The sequence below is a fragment of the Ambystoma mexicanum genome, chromosome 5p (assembly GCF_040938575.1).
Source record: "Ambystoma mexicanum isolate Mex_15411 chromosome 5p, UKY_AmexF1_1, whole genome shotgun sequence".
Lineage (NCBI taxonomy): Eukaryota > Metazoa > Chordata > Amphibia > Caudata > Ambystomatidae > Ambystoma > Ambystoma mexicanum.
This window is the reverse complement of record NC_090930.1, coordinates 716,860,630-716,873,417: the sequence shown is the minus strand read 5'-3', so window position 1 is coordinate 716,873,417 and position 12,788 is coordinate 716,860,630. Positions and strand designations below refer to the sequence as shown.

Sequence of the window (12,788 nt, the reverse complement as noted above, 5' to 3'; positions counted from 1 at the left end):
CTGGACTGCCCTAGACCACCTTTACTCAAAGCACACACTCTGGTCGGGGACTCGAAGCCAGGCCCGTGGCAGTGAAAGCACCAAATCCTCACCACTAGGCCACCGGGGAAACGACTGCAGCACCCGGGAGGTTTCCGCAACCGTACTTGCAGTCAGCTGGAGGCTATTGTAATGCTGTTAAGTGAGAGACGTTTGCCGCTCGCAAGCCAATTCCATCCAACCTCCTTCAGGGGGCACTCTGGGCTGGTTTTCCACTTGTTCGCCTGCTGCTGAAACAGCAAAGATTCAATTCGAAGCCCTTTGCAGCAGCTCACCAGGATGGCCGAGTGGTTAAGGCGTTGGACTTAAGATCCAATGGACAAGTGTCCGCGTGGGTTCGAGCCCCACTCCTGGTACAGGTTTTTACTCTTCTTACCTAAATGCGGCAGCAGCTTCGCACAAGCCCTTTCCTGCTGTCTGTAGGCAGTGCCCCTACCTCAAAGCCCTGAGGCTTGAGTTCACCTGAAAAGAGCAACAAGGAATCGTTGCCCGTAGACTCTTTTCCTGGAAAACCTTTGCATTTTTGTACCATGTCCCTCGCATCCCAAGCTTAAGCCGCCAAAGTTGGCAGAGCTTGTGCAACCCCGCCAACAGCCCTACCACCCCAAAAGAAAATTGGGCAGGGATTCCCGCCTCCGCTTCCGAAACGGGCTTCCAAACGGGCGATGCCCTGACGGGTCAGCCAGTCACCGTCTAGGCCCGGTACACCCCTGTGAATAATAGAGCGTCCAACCTCAAATCAGGCTACAGGGCCCTTCAGCCCATAGAAGGAGAACCTGTCAACAAACGGGGCGAGGGCAATGCTCGGGCCCCTTGCGAAGCCTTTGCCAAGCTCCAAAGGCTGCACTTTCCCAGCAGACCACAGCTCTGTATGCAAATCAAGCAGCTACGACCCCTCCCTCCCCTGCTTTTCTCCTCCAAACCGGTACGCAACCATTTCTGCAGCCCTCTGCCCCAGGGTCCCGGGCAAGGTCTTGGTCTGATGAGGCTAGGGATGGTGGGCGAGCTCGGCTTTGGCAGGGCGACAGGACTAATATTTTCTCTACAGCTTTGGAAGAAAGAAAGCTTCCTTTTTGGGGCACAGGCCCACTTCTAGCGGCGACAGCTTCCGGTAAGGGACCATGCTGAAAAGATGCTTGGAGTTACCGCCAGGGGAGCCACGCCGCTATTGCCTGTGAGTGAAGCTACATTTGAAAGAAATATTTTTTGAGACGCAGTTGTTTGAATTTCTGTAAAAATGTCATTCAGTAAAAGCCTCTCTTCCCTGACCGGGAATCGAACCCGGGCCGCGGCGGTGAGAGCGCCGAATCCTAACCACTAGACCACCAGGGAGACCGCTGGACAGCTCGGGAAGGCCGGGCAGTGGTGTCCGAGTGCACAATGCCTGCAGGAGCCTCAAAGGCCAGTCCATTGGGGGACTGGGAAGAGAGGGGGAGGGCCGAGCAGATAGGTTCTCTCCAGCGGTGAAAAAGGAAGCTGCCTTTTTTGCGTCAAGGGCAGTCTTTCCGCAGCGACAGGAGAATGAATGGGACTCTGCCATAAACACGTTTTGCGTCGCGCTGAGGGCACTTCCTCCATTTAGTGCACGCAAATCTGCATCTGGGAGCAAGATTTCCGGTCGCCAGTTAACTGCATTGCTGTAAATAAAAATGTCAGTTGTTAAAAGAGCTCCTTCCCTGACCGGGAATCGAACCCGGGCCGCGGCGGTGAGAGCGCCGAATCCTAACCACTAGACCACCAGGGACGGTGGGTGCACCCCGTTGCGTGTCGCTCAGATGGTGGCGTCCGAGTCCAAAGGCTGAGGGCCTCTGCTACAATGGGCACCAGTGCCTGCAGGTCTTCGGGGGCCGTTTCTGCTAATAAATAAATAAATAAAGAAATAAAGAAAGAAAGAAAGAAAGAAAACAAAAACACTTGTGATGGTCTGCGAAAAGGGGAGCTTAGAGATTGAAGACAGCATCACTTTGGGAACGTTTGCGCTTTCACTTCCAAGCGCTGATATTCCTGTCTTGCTCTCCTGAAAGGACAGCCTTCCTCGCTATGAGCTTTTGTGGGTCAGTGCTGAAGCTCCCCCTAGAGGCTGCCGCTGAAGATGCACACTCACAACTAACCCTCCTTAGGAGAACTGCTTCGTGGGAGAGCACGTTTATTAAAAGGCGGCAGGCCATGATTGCCTGCGAGACACAGCAGGGTTACCATGCAGAGTTCAAAGGGGGCTTTGCTTGTACAGCAAGTGCCGGAGGGCAAGAAGGGATGACATAGGAGCTGCCCTTTTTTCGGGCTCGCACACCAAGGCCTGCACCAGCCTTCGAGGCTCAGCCTGCCTCTGGACTGCCCTAGACCACCTTTACTCAAAGCACACACCCTGGTCGGGGACTCGAAGCCAGGCCCGTGGCAGTGAAAGCACCAAATCCTCACCACTAGGCCACCGGGGAAACGACTGCAGCACCCGGGAGGTTTCCGCAACCGTACTTGCAGTCAGCTGGAGGCTATTGTAATGCTGTTAAGTGAGAGACGTTTGCCGCTCGCAAGCCAATTCCATCCAACCTCCTGCAGGGGGCACTCTGGGCTGGTTTTCCACTTGTTCGCCTGCTGCTGAAACAGCAAAGATTCAATTCGAAGCCCTTTGCAGCAGCTCACCAGGATGGCCGAGTGGTTAAGGCGTTGGACTTAAGATCCAATGGACAAGTGTCCGCGTGGGTTCGAGCCCCACTCCTGGTACAGGTTTTTACTCTTCTTATCTAAATGCGGCAGCAGCTTCGCACAAGCCCTTTCCTGCTGTCTGTAGGCAGTGCCCCTACCTCAAAGCCCTGAGGCTTGAGTTCACCTGAAAAGAGCAACAAGGAATCGTTGCCCGTAGACTCTTTTCCTGGAAAACCTTTGCATTTTTGTACCATGTCCCTCGCATCCCAAGCTTAAGCCGCCAAAGTTGGCAGAGCTTGTGCAACCCCGCCAACAGCCCTACCACCCCAAAAGAAAATTGGGCAGGGATTCCCGCCTCCGCTTCCTCACGGCTTCCGAAACGGGCTTCCAAACGGGCGATGCCCTGACGGGTCAGCCAGTCACCGTCTAGGCCCGGTACACCCCTGTGAATAATAGAGCGTCCAACCTCAAATCAGGCTACAGGGCCCTTCAGCCCATAGAAGGAGAACCTGTCAACAAACGGGGCGAGGGCAATGCTCGGGCCCCTTGCGAAGCCTTTGCCAAGCTCCAAAGGCTGCACTTTCCCAGCAGACCACAGCTCTGTATGCAAATCAAGCAGCTACGACCCCTCCCTCCCCTGCTTTTCTCCTCCAAACCGGTACGCAACCATTTCTGCAGCCCTCTGCCCCAGGGTCCCGGGCAAGGTCTTGGTCTGATGAGGCTAGGGATGGTGGGCGAGCTCGGCTTTGGCAGGGCGACAGGACTAATATTTTCTCTACAGCTTTGGAAGAAAGAAAGCTTCCTTTTTGGGGCACAGGCCCACTTCTAGCGGCGACAGCTTCCGGTAAGGGACCATGCTGAAAAGATGCTTGGAGTTACCGCCAGGGGAGCCACGCCGCTATTGCCTGTGAGTGAAGCTACATTTGAAAGAAATATTTTTTGAGACGCAGTTGTTTGAATTTCTGTAAAAATGTCATTCAGTAAAAGCCTCTCTTCCCTGACCGGGAATCGAACCCGGGCCACGGCGGTGAGAGCGCCGAATCCTAACCACTAGACCACCAGGGAGACCGCTGGACAGCTCGGGAAGGCCGGGCAGTGGTGTCCGAGTGCACAATGCCTGCAGGTGCCTCAAAGGCCAGTCCATTGGGGGACTGGGAAGAGAGGGGGAGGGCCGAGCAGATAGGTTCTCTCCAGCGGTGAAAAAGGAAGCTGCCTTTTTTGCGTCAAGGGCAGTCTTTCCGCAGCGACAGGAGAATGAATGGGACTCTGCCATAAACACGTTTTGCGTCGCGCTGAGGGCACTTCCTCCATTTTGTGCACGCAAATCTGCATCTGGGAGCAAGATTTCCGGTCGCCAGTTAACTGCATTGCTGTAAATAAAAATGTCAGTTGTTAAAAGAGCTCCTTCCCTGACCGGGAATCGAACCCGGGCCGCGGCGGTGAGAGCGCCGAATCCTAACCACTAGACCACCAGGGACGGTGGGTGCACCCCGTTGCGTGTCGCTCAGATGGTGGCGTCCGAGTCCAAAGGCTGAGGGCCTCTGCTACAATGGGCACCAGTGCCTGCAGGTCTTCGGGGGCCGTTTCTGCTAATAAATAAATAAATAAAGAAATAAAGAAAGAAAGAAAGAAAGAAAACAAAAACACTTGTGATGGTCTGCGAAAAGGGGAGCTTAGAGATTGAAGACAGCATCACTTTGGGAACGTTTGCGCTTTCACTTCCAAGCGCTGATATTCCTGTCTTGCTCTCCTGAAAGGACAGCCTTCCTCGCTATGAGCTTTTGTGGGTCAGTGCTGAAGCTCCCCCTAGAGGCTGCCGCTGAAGATGCACACTCACAACTAACCCTCCTTAGGAGAACTGCTTCGTGGGAGAGCACGTTTATTAAAAGGCGGCAGGCCATGATTGCCTGCGAGACACAGCAGGGTTACCATGCAGAGTTCAAAGGGGGCTTTGCTTGTACAGCAAGTGCCGGAGGGCAAGAAGGGATGACATAGGAGCTGCCCTTTTTTCGGGCTCGCACACCAAGGCCTGCACCAGCCTTCGAGGCTCAGCCTGCCTCTGGACTGCCCTAGACCACCTTTACTCAAAGCACACACTCTGGTCGGGGACTCGAAGCCAGGCCCGTGGCAGTGAAAGCACCAAATCCTCACCACTAGGCCACCGGGGAAACGACTGCAGCACCCGGGAGGTTTCCGCAACCGTACTTGCAGTCAGCTGGAGGCTATTGTAATGCTGTTAAGTGAGAGACGTTTGCCGCTCGCAAGCCAATTCCATCCAACCTCCTTCAGGGGGCACTCTGGGCTGGTTTTCCACTTGTTCGCCTGCTGCTGAAACAGCAAAGATTCAATTCGAAGCCCTTTGCAGCAGCTCACCAGGATGGCCGAGTGGTTAAGGCGTTGGACTTAAGATCCAATGGACAAGTGTCCGCGTGGGTTCGAGCCCCACTCCTGGTACAGGTTTTTACTCTTCTTACCTAAATGCGGCAGCAGCTTCGCACAAGCCCTTTCCTGCTGTCTGTAGGCAGTGCCCCTACCTCAAAGCCCTGAGGCTTGAGTTCACCTGAAAAGAGCAACAAGGAATCGTTGCCCGTAGACTCTTTTCCTGGAAAACCTTTGCATTTTTGTACCATGTCCCTCGCATCCCAAGCTTAAGCCGCCAAAGTTGGCAGAGCTTGTGCAACCCCGCCAACAGCCCTACCACCCCAAAAGAAAATTGGGCAGGGATTCCCGCCTCCGCTTCCGAAACGGGCTTCCAAACGGGCGATGCCCTGACGGGTCAGCCAGTCACCGTCTAGGCCCGGTACACCCCTGTGAATAATAGAGCGTCCAACCTCAAATCAGGCTACAGGGCCCTTCAGCCCATAGAAGGAGAACCTGTCAACAAACGGGGCGAGGGCAATGCTCGGGCCCCTTGCGAAGCCTTTGCCAAGCTCCAAAGGCTGCACTTTCCCAGCAGACCACAGCTCTGTATGCAAATCAAGCAGCTACGACCCCTCCCTCCCCTGCTTTTCTCCTCCAAACCGGTACGCAACCATTTCTGCAGCCCTCTGCCCCAGGGTCCCGGGCAAGGTCTTGGTCTGATGAGGCTAGGGATGGTGGGCGAGCTCGGCTTTGGCAGGGCGACAGGACTAATATTTTCTCTACAGCTTTGGAAGAAAGAAAGCTTCCTTTTTGGGGCACAGGCCCACTTCTAGCGGCGACAGCTTCCGGTAAGGGACCATGCTGAAAAGATGCTTGGAGTTACCGCCAGGGGAGCCACGCCGCTATTGCCTGTGAGTGAAGCTACATTTGAAAGAAATATTTTTTGAGACGCAGTTGTTTGAATTTCTGTAAAAATGTCATTCAGTAAAAGCCTCTCTTCCCTGACCGGGAATCGAACCCGGGCCGCGGCGGTGAGAGCGCCGAATCCTAACCACTAGACCACCAGGGAGACCGCTGGACAGCTCGGGAAGGCCGGGCAGTGGTGTCCGAGTGCACAATGCCTGCAGGTGCCTCAAAGGCCAGTCCATTGGGGGACTGGGAAGAGAGGGGGAGGGCCGAGCAGATAGGTTCTCTCCGGCGGTGAAAAAGGAAGCTGCCTTTTTTGCGTCAAGGGCAGTCTTTCCGCAGCGACAGGAGAATGAATGGGACTCTGCCATAAACACGTTTTGCGTCGCGCTGAGGGCACTTCCTCCATTTAGTGCACGCAAATCTGCATCTGGGAGCAAGATTTCCGGTCGCCAGTTAACTGCATTGCTGTAAATAAAAATGTCAGTTGTTAAAAGAGCTCCTTCCCTGACCGGGAATCGAACCCGGGCCGCGGCGGTGAGAGCGCCGAATCCTAACCACTAGACCACCAGGGACGGTGGGTGCACCCCGTTGCGTGTCGCTCAGATGGTGGCGTCCGAGTCCAAAGGCTGAGGGCCTCTGCTACAATGGGCACCAGTGCCTGCAGGTCTTCGGGGGCCGTTTCTGCTAATAAATAAATAAATAAAGAAATAAAGAAAGAAAGAAAGAAAGAAAACAAAAACACTTGTGATGGTCTGCGAAAAGGGGAGCTTAGAGATTGAAGACAGCATCACTTTGGGAACGTTTGCGCTTTCACTTCCAAGCGCTGATATTCCTGTCTTGCTCTCCTGAAAGGACAGCCTTCCTCGCTATGAGCTTTTGTGGGTCAGTGCTGAAGCTCCCCCTAGAGGCTGCCGCTGAAGATGCACACTCACAACTAACCCTCCTTAGGAGAACTGCTTCGTGGGAGAGCACGTTTATTAAAAGGCGGCAGGCCATGATTGCCTGCGAGACACAGCAGGGTTACCATGCAGAGTTCAAAGGGGGCTTTGCTTGTACAGCAAGTGCCGGAGGGCAAGAAGGGATGACATAGGAGCTGCCCTTTTTTCGGGCTCGCACACCAAGGCCTGCACCAGCCTTCGAGGCTCAGCCTGCCTCTGGACTGCCCTAGACCACCTTTACTCAAAGCACACACCCTGGTCGGGGACTCGAAGCCAGGCCCGTGGCAGTGAAAGCACCAAATCCTCACCACTAGGCCACCGGGGAAACGACTGCAGCACCCGGGAGGTTTCCGCAACCGTACTTGCAGTCAGCTGGAGGCTATTGTAATGCTGTTAAGTGAGAGACGTTTGCCGCTCGCAAGCCAATTCCATCCAACCTCCTGCAGGGGGCACTCTGGGCTGGTTTTCCACTTGTTCGCCTGCTGCTGAAACAGCAAAGATTCAATTCGAAGCCCTTTGCAGCAGCTCACCAGGATGGCCGAGTGGTTAAGGCGTTGGACTTAAGATCCAATGGACAAGTGTCCGCGTGGGTTCGAGCCCCACTCCTGGTACAGGTTTTTACTCTTCTTATCTAAATGCGGCAGCAGCTTCGCACAAGCCCTTTCCTGCTGTCTGTAGGCAGTGCCCCTACCTCAAAGCCCTGAGGCTTGAGTTCACCTGAAAAGAGCAACAAGGAATCGTTGCCCGTAGACTCTTTTCCTGGAAAACCTTTGCATTTTTGTACCATGTCCCTCGCATCCCAAGCTTAAGCCGCCAAAGTTGGCAGAGCTTGTGCAACCCCGCCAACAGCCCTACCACCCCAAAAGAAAATTGGGCAGGGATTCCCGCCTCCGCTTCCTCACGGCTTCCGAAACGGGCTTCCAAACGGGCGATGCCCTGACGGGTCAGCCAGTCACCGTCTAGGCCCGGTACACCCCTGTGAATAATAGAGCGTCCAACCTCAAATCAGGCTACAGGGCCCTTCAGCCCATAGAAGGAGAACCTGTCAACAAACGGGGCGAGGGCAATGCTCGGGCCCCTTGCGAAGCCTTTGCCAAGCTCCAAAGGCTGCACTTTCCCAGCAGACCACAGCTCTGTATGCAAATCAAGCAGCTACGACCCCTCCCTCCCCTGCTTTTCTCCTCCAAACCGGTACGCAACCATTTCTGCAGCCCTCTGCCCCAGGGTCCCGGGCAAGGTCTTGGTCTGATGAGGCTAGGGATGGTGGGCGAGCTCGGCTTTGGCAGGGCGACAGGACTAATATTTTCTCTACAGCTTTGGAAGAAAGAAAGCTTCCTTTTTGGGGCACAGGCCCACTTCTAGCGGCGACAGCTTCCGGTAAGGGACCATGCTGAAAAGATGCTTGGAGTTACCGCCAGGGGAGCCACGCCGCTATTGCCTGTGAGTGAAGCTACATTTGAAAGAAATATTTTTTGAGACGCAGTTGTTTGAATTTCTGTAAAAATGTCATTCAGTAAAAGCCTCTCTTCCCTGACCGGGAATCGAACCCGGGCCACGGCGGTGAGAGCGCCGAATCCTAACCACTAGACCACCAGGGAGACCGCTGGACAGCTCGGGAAGGCCGGGCAGTGGTGTCCGAGTGCACAATGCCTGCAGGTGCCTCAAAGGCCAGTCCATTGGGGGACTGGGAAGAGAGGGGGAGGGCCGAGCAGATAGGTTCTCTCCAGCGGTGAAAAAGGAAGCTGCCTTTTTTGCGTCAAGGGCAGTCTTTCCGCAGCGACAGGAGAATGAATGGGACTCTGCCATAAACACGTTTTGCGTCGCGCTGAGGGCACTTCCTCCATTTTGTGCACGCAAATCTGCATCTGGGAGCAAGATTTCCGGTCGCCAGTTAACTGCATTGCTGTAAATAAAAATGTCAGTTGTTAAAAGAGCTCCTTCCCTGACCGGGAATCGAACCCGGGCCGCGGCGGTGAGAGCGCCGAATCCTAACCACTAGACCACCAGGGACGGTGGGTGCACCCCGTTGCGTGTCGCTCAGATGGTGGCGTCCGAGTCCAAAGGCTGAGGGCCTCTGCTACAATGGGCACCAGTGCCTGCAGGTCTTCGGGGGCCGTTTCTGCTAATAAATAAATAAATAAAGAAATAAAGAAAGAAAGAAAGAAAGAAAACAAAAACACTTGTGATGGTCTGCGAAAAGGGGAGCTTAGAGATTGAAGACAGCATCACTTTGGGAACGTTTGCGCTTTCACTTCCAAGCGCTGATATTCCTGTCTTGCTCTCCTGAAAGGACAGCCTTCCTCGCTATGAGCTTTTGTGGGTCAGTGCTGAAGCTCCCCCTAGAGGCTGCCGCTGAAGATGCACACTCACAACTAACCCTCCTTAGGAGAACTGCTTCGTGGGAGAGCACGTTTATTAAAAGGCGGCAGGCCATGATTGCCTGCGAGACACAGCAGGGTTACCATGCAGAGTTCAAAGGGGGCTTTGCTTGTACAGCAAGTGCCGGAGGGCAAGAAGGGATGACATAGGAGCTGCCCTTTTTTCGGGCTCGCACACCAAGGCCTGCACCAGCCTTCGAGGCTCAGCCTGCCTCTGGACTGCCCTAGACCACCTTTACTCAAAGCACACACTCTGGTCGGGGACTCGAAGCCAGGCCCGTGGCAGTGAAAGCACCAAATCCTCACCACTAGGCCACCGGGGAAACGACTGCAGCACCCGGGAGGTTTCCGCAACCGTACTTGCAGTCAGCTGGAGGCTATTGTAATGCTGTTAAGTGAGAGACGTTTGCCGCTCGCAAGCCAATTCCATCCAACCTCCTGCAGGGGGCACTCTGGGCTGGTTTTCCACTTGTTCGCCTGCTGCTGAAACAGCAAAGATTCAATTCGAAGCCCTTTGCAGCAGCTCACCAGGATGGCCGAGTGGTTAAGGCGTTGGACTTAAGATCCAATGGACAAGTGTCCGCGTGGGTTCGAGCCCCACTCCTGGTACAGGTTTTTACTCTTCTTACCTAAATGCGGCAGCAGCTTCGCACAAGCCCTTTCCTGCTGTCTGTAGGCAGTGCCCCTACCTCAAAGCCCTGAGGCTTGAGTTCACCTGAAAAGAGCAACAAGGAATCGTTGCCCGTAGACTCTTTTCCTGGAAAACCTTTGCATTTTTGTACCATGTCCCTCGCATCCCAAGCTTAAGCCGCCAAAGTTGGCAGAGCTTGTGCAACCCCGCCAACAGCCCTACCACCCCAAAAGAAAATTGGGCAGGGATTCCCGCCTCCGCTTCCGAAACGGGCTTCCAAACGGGCGATGCCCTGACGGGTCAGCCAGTCACCGTCTAGGCCCGGTACACCCCTGTGAATAATAGAGCGTCCAACCTCAAATCAGGCTACAGGGCCCTTCAGCCCATAGAAGGAGAACCTGTCAACAAACGGGGCGAGGGCAATGCTCGGGCCCCTTGCGAAGCCTTTGCCAAGCTCCAAAGGCTGCACTTTCCCAGCAGACCACAGCTCTGTATGCAAATCAAGCAGCTACGACCCCTCCCTCCCCTGCTTTTCTCCTCCAAACCGGTACGCAACCATTTCTGCAGCCCTCTGCCCCAGGGTCCCGGGCAAGGTCTTGGTCTGATGAGGCTAGGGATGGTGGGCGAGCTCGGCTTTGGCAGGGCGACAGGACTAATATTTTCTCTACAGCTTTGGAAGAAAGAAAGCTTCCTTTTTGGGGCACAGGCCCACTTCTAGCGGCGACAGCTTCCGGTAAGGGACCATGCTGAAAAGATGCTTGGAGTTACCGCCAGGGGAGCCACGCCGCTATTGCCTGTGAGTGAAGCTACATTTGAAAGAAATATTTTTTGAGACGCAGTTGTTTGAATTTCTGTAAAAATGTCATTCAGTAAAAGCCTCTCTTCCCTGACCGGGAATCGAACCCGGGCCGCGGCGGTGAGAGCGCCGAATCCTAACCACTAGACCACCAGGGAGACCGCTGGACAGCTCGGGAAGGCCGGGCAGTGGTGTCCGAGTGCACAATGCCTGCAGGTGCCTCAAAGGCCAGTCCATTGGGGGACTGGGAAGAGAGGGGGAGGGCCGAGCAGATAGGTTCTCTCCAGCGGTGAAAAAGGAAGCTGCCTTTTTTGCGTCAAGGGCAGTCTTTCCGCAGCGACAGGAGAATGAATGGGACTCTGCCATAAACACGTTTTGCGTCGCGCTGAGGGCACTTCCTCCATTTTGTGCACGCAAATCTGCATCTGGGAGCAAGATTTCCGGTCGCCAGTTAACTGCATTGCTGTAAATAAAAATGTCAGTTGTTAAAAGAGCTCCTTCCCTGACCGGGAATCGAACCCGGGCCGCGGCGGTGAGAGCGCCGAATCCTAACCACTAGACCACCAGGGACGGTGGGTGCACCCCGTTGCGTGTCGCTCAGATGGTGGCGTCCGAGTCCAAAGGCTGAGGGCCTCTGCTACAATGGGCACCAGTGCCTGCAGGTCTTCGGGGGCCGTTTCTGCTAATAAATAAATAAATAAAGAAATAAAGAAAGAAAGAAAGAAAGAAAACAAAAACACTTGTGATGGTCTGCGAAAAGGGGAGCTTAGAGATTGAAGACAGCATCACTTTGGGAACGTTTGCGCTTTCACTTCCAAGCGCTGATATTCCTGTTTTGCTCTCCTGAAAGGACAGCCTTCCTCGCTATGAGCTTTTGTGGGTCAGTGCTGAAGCTCCCCCTAGAGGCTGCCGCTGAAGATGCACACTCACAACTAACCCTCCTTAGGAGAACTGCTTCGTGGGAGAGCACGTTTATTAAAAGGCGGCAGGCCATGATTGCCTGCGAGACACAGCAGGGTTACCATGCAGAGTTCAAAGGGGGCTTTGCTTGTACAGCAAGTGCCGGAGGGCAAGAAGGGATGACATAGGAGCTGCCCTTTTTTCGGGCTCGCACACCAAGGCCTGCACCAGCCTTCGAGGCTCAGCCTGCCTCTGGACTGCCCTAGACCACCTTTACTCAAAGCACACACTCTGGTCGGGGACTCGAAGCCAGGCCCGTGGCAGTGAAAGCACCAAATCCTCACCACTAGGCCACCGGGGAAACGACTGCAGCACCCGGGAGGTTTCCGCAACCGTACTTGCAGTCAGCTGGAGGCTATTGTAATGCTGTTAAGTGAGAGACGTTTGCCGCTCGCAAGCCAATTCCATCCAACCTCCTTCAGGGGGCACTCTGGGCTGGTTTTCCACTTGTTCGCCTGCTGCTGAAACAGCAAAGATTCAATTCGAAGCCCATTGCAGCAGCTCACCAGGATGGCCGAGTGGTTAAGGCGTTGGACTTAAGATCCAATGGACAAGTGTCCGCGTGGGTTCGAGCCCCACTCCTGGTACAGGTTTTTACTCTTCTTACCTAAATGCGGCAGCAGCTTCGCACAAGCCCTTTCCTGCTGTCTGTAGGCAGTGCCCCTACCTCAAAGCCCTGAGGCTTGAGTTCACCTGAAAAGAGCAACAAGGAATCGTTGCCCGTAGACTCTTTTCCTGGAAAACCTTTGCATTTTTGTACCATGTCCCTCGCATCCCAAGCTTAAGCCGCCAAAGTTGGCAGAGCTTGTGCAACCCCGCCAACAGCCCTACCACCCCAAAAGAAAATTGGGCAGGGATTCCCGCCTCCGCTTCCGAAACGGGCTTCCAAACGGGCGATGCCCTGACGGGTCAGCCAGTCACCGTCTAGGCCCGGTACACCCCTGTGAATAATAGAGCGTCCAACCTCAAATCAGGCTACAGGGCCCTTCAGCCCATAGAAGGAGAACCTGTCAACAAACGGGGCGAGGGCAATGCTCGGGCCCCTTGCGAAGCCTTTGCCAAGCTCCAAAGGCTGCACTTTCCCAGCAGACCACAGCTCTGTATGCAAATCAAGCAGCTACGACCCCTCCCTC

The 12,788-nt window shown here is 54.6% G+C and overlaps 16 non-coding genes across 16 annotated transcripts; 6 read left to right on the top strand and 10 right to left on the bottom strand.

Moving 5' to 3' along the window:
- The first annotated feature begins 312 nt into the window (after positions 1 to 312).
- On the top strand, positions 313 to 395 carry TRNAL-UAA (transfer RNA leucine (anticodon UAA)). Its single transcript has one exon. It is a non-coding gene; the product is annotated as a tRNA-Leu (tRNA).
- A 904-nt stretch (positions 396 to 1,299) lies between these two features.
- Positions 1,300 to 1,371, bottom strand: TRNAE-CUC (transfer RNA glutamic acid (anticodon CUC)). Its single transcript has one exon. It is a non-coding gene; the product is annotated as a tRNA-Glu (tRNA).
- Positions 1,372 to 1,711: 340 nt separating this feature from the next.
- On the bottom strand, positions 1,712 to 1,783 carry TRNAE-CUC (transfer RNA glutamic acid (anticodon CUC)). Its single transcript has one exon. It is a non-coding gene; the product is annotated as a tRNA-Glu (tRNA).
- Positions 1,784 to 2,677: 894 nt separating this feature from the next.
- TRNAL-UAA (transfer RNA leucine (anticodon UAA)) lies at positions 2,678 to 2,760 on the top strand. Its single transcript has one exon. It is a non-coding gene; the product is annotated as a tRNA-Leu (tRNA).
- A 915-nt stretch (positions 2,761 to 3,675) lies between these two features.
- Positions 3,676 to 3,747, bottom strand: TRNAE-CUC (transfer RNA glutamic acid (anticodon CUC)). The gene has a single exon. It is a non-coding gene; the product is annotated as a tRNA-Glu (tRNA).
- A 340-nt stretch (positions 3,748 to 4,087) lies between these two features.
- On the bottom strand, positions 4,088 to 4,159 carry TRNAE-CUC (transfer RNA glutamic acid (anticodon CUC)). The gene has a single exon. It is a non-coding gene; the product is annotated as a tRNA-Glu (tRNA).
- Positions 4,160 to 5,053: 894 nt separating this feature from the next.
- Positions 5,054 to 5,136, top strand: TRNAL-UAA (transfer RNA leucine (anticodon UAA)). Its single transcript has one exon. It is a non-coding gene; the product is annotated as a tRNA-Leu (tRNA).
- Positions 5,137 to 6,040: 904 nt separating this feature from the next.
- On the bottom strand, positions 6,041 to 6,112 carry TRNAE-CUC (transfer RNA glutamic acid (anticodon CUC)). Its single transcript has one exon. It is a non-coding gene; the product is annotated as a tRNA-Glu (tRNA).
- A 340-nt stretch (positions 6,113 to 6,452) lies between these two features.
- TRNAE-CUC (transfer RNA glutamic acid (anticodon CUC)) lies at positions 6,453 to 6,524 on the bottom strand. The gene has a single exon. It is a non-coding gene; the product is annotated as a tRNA-Glu (tRNA).
- Positions 6,525 to 7,418: 894 nt separating this feature from the next.
- TRNAL-UAA (transfer RNA leucine (anticodon UAA)) lies at positions 7,419 to 7,501 on the top strand. The gene has a single exon. It is a non-coding gene; the product is annotated as a tRNA-Leu (tRNA).
- A 915-nt stretch (positions 7,502 to 8,416) lies between these two features.
- Positions 8,417 to 8,488, bottom strand: TRNAE-CUC (transfer RNA glutamic acid (anticodon CUC)). Its single transcript has one exon. It is a non-coding gene; the product is annotated as a tRNA-Glu (tRNA).
- Positions 8,489 to 8,828: 340 nt separating this feature from the next.
- On the bottom strand, positions 8,829 to 8,900 carry TRNAE-CUC (transfer RNA glutamic acid (anticodon CUC)). The gene has a single exon. It is a non-coding gene; the product is annotated as a tRNA-Glu (tRNA).
- Positions 8,901 to 9,794: 894 nt separating this feature from the next.
- Positions 9,795 to 9,877, top strand: TRNAL-UAA (transfer RNA leucine (anticodon UAA)). The gene has a single exon. It is a non-coding gene; the product is annotated as a tRNA-Leu (tRNA).
- A 904-nt stretch (positions 9,878 to 10,781) lies between these two features.
- On the bottom strand, positions 10,782 to 10,853 carry TRNAE-CUC (transfer RNA glutamic acid (anticodon CUC)). Its single transcript has one exon. It is a non-coding gene; the product is annotated as a tRNA-Glu (tRNA).
- Positions 10,854 to 11,193: 340 nt separating this feature from the next.
- TRNAE-CUC (transfer RNA glutamic acid (anticodon CUC)) lies at positions 11,194 to 11,265 on the bottom strand. Its single transcript has one exon. It is a non-coding gene; the product is annotated as a tRNA-Glu (tRNA).
- An 894-nt stretch (positions 11,266 to 12,159) lies between these two features.
- Positions 12,160 to 12,242, top strand: TRNAL-UAA (transfer RNA leucine (anticodon UAA)). The gene has a single exon. It is a non-coding gene; the product is annotated as a tRNA-Leu (tRNA).
- Positions 12,243 to 12,788: the final 546 nt, after the last annotated feature.